Source organism: Octopus bimaculoides, chromosome 6 (assembly GCF_001194135.2).
Source record: "Octopus bimaculoides isolate UCB-OBI-ISO-001 chromosome 6, ASM119413v2, whole genome shotgun sequence".
NCBI classification, from domain to species: domain Eukaryota; kingdom Metazoa; phylum Mollusca; class Cephalopoda; order Octopoda; family Octopodidae; genus Octopus; species Octopus bimaculoides.
Window position 1 is genome coordinate 97615480 of NC_068986.1, and position 884 is coordinate 97616363.

The following is an 884-nucleotide window of genomic DNA, read 5'->3' on the forward strand; positions in this document are numbered from 1 at the left end:
TATATATATATATATATATATATATATATAATACTATTTTATATTTGCATTTATATATACACACACGCGCGCACACACATATATATATAATATGTCCATATTTGTTGCGTTAATGATTTAATTTATACGAATATGTAAATATCTGCATGTATCTACTGAAAAAAAAAAGTTACGTGCTGCATACAAACGCAGTGGACATTTGAAACAATAATATATTATTATATATATACATACAAATATATGTATATGTATATTCCTTTTATACATACTTATCTACTGCATACAAGTATAGTAATTAACCATTCGTGTTTCTCAATTCAGGTCAAGCAGTGTTGATGAAAAATGTAAAAGAGGAAACAAAAAGAAAATTCATATTTTTCACTGTAATGACGGATAGATTTCAAGAAAAGTTAAATTAATATCAGTAAGTTGTCTATATTTATTATATTCTCTAAAACAAATGCGTAAATTTTCTAAGATGTCATGAACATTTTGTAATATGTATTACATTTTTCGTGCTACAGCTAAACATTTCATGCAGCTCTGTAAAAATATTCCGTAAATTACAATAGATTTCACGCCGTGTATCACTGACGGCTTTCACGAATTATTGGTCTGATATTCATATGAGAATCAAAGGCCACATGGTAGCACAATCTTTAGCACACCGAATAAAATGCCCAACGGCATGTCGCACATCATTACCTTCTGAGTTCAAATTCTGCCGAGGTTGATTTTGTCAATCGTCCATTGGTTTCGATAAAATGTATACTAGTTAAGTCCTGAAGTCGTTGTAATCGACTCCACCTAGATCAATGGTCTTCTGCCAAAACGTGGCATACATAAATACATACATATATACATACAAACATACATATATGTAT

The 884-nt window shown here is 29.5% G+C and overlaps 1 long non-coding RNA gene across 2 annotated transcripts in view; it reads left to right on the forward strand.

The window, feature by feature from the left end:
* The window catches only part of LOC106872923 (uncharacterized), a 391770-nt gene that overhangs the window by 252900 nt on the left and 137986 nt on the right, over positions 1–884 (forward strand). For both annotated transcript variants that reach the window (XR_008264457.1, XR_008264456.1), the window contains exon 4: positions 322–424. This is a non-coding gene — a long non-coding RNA (uncharacterized LOC106872923). The remainder of the gene's footprint in view (positions 1–321; positions 425–884) is intronic.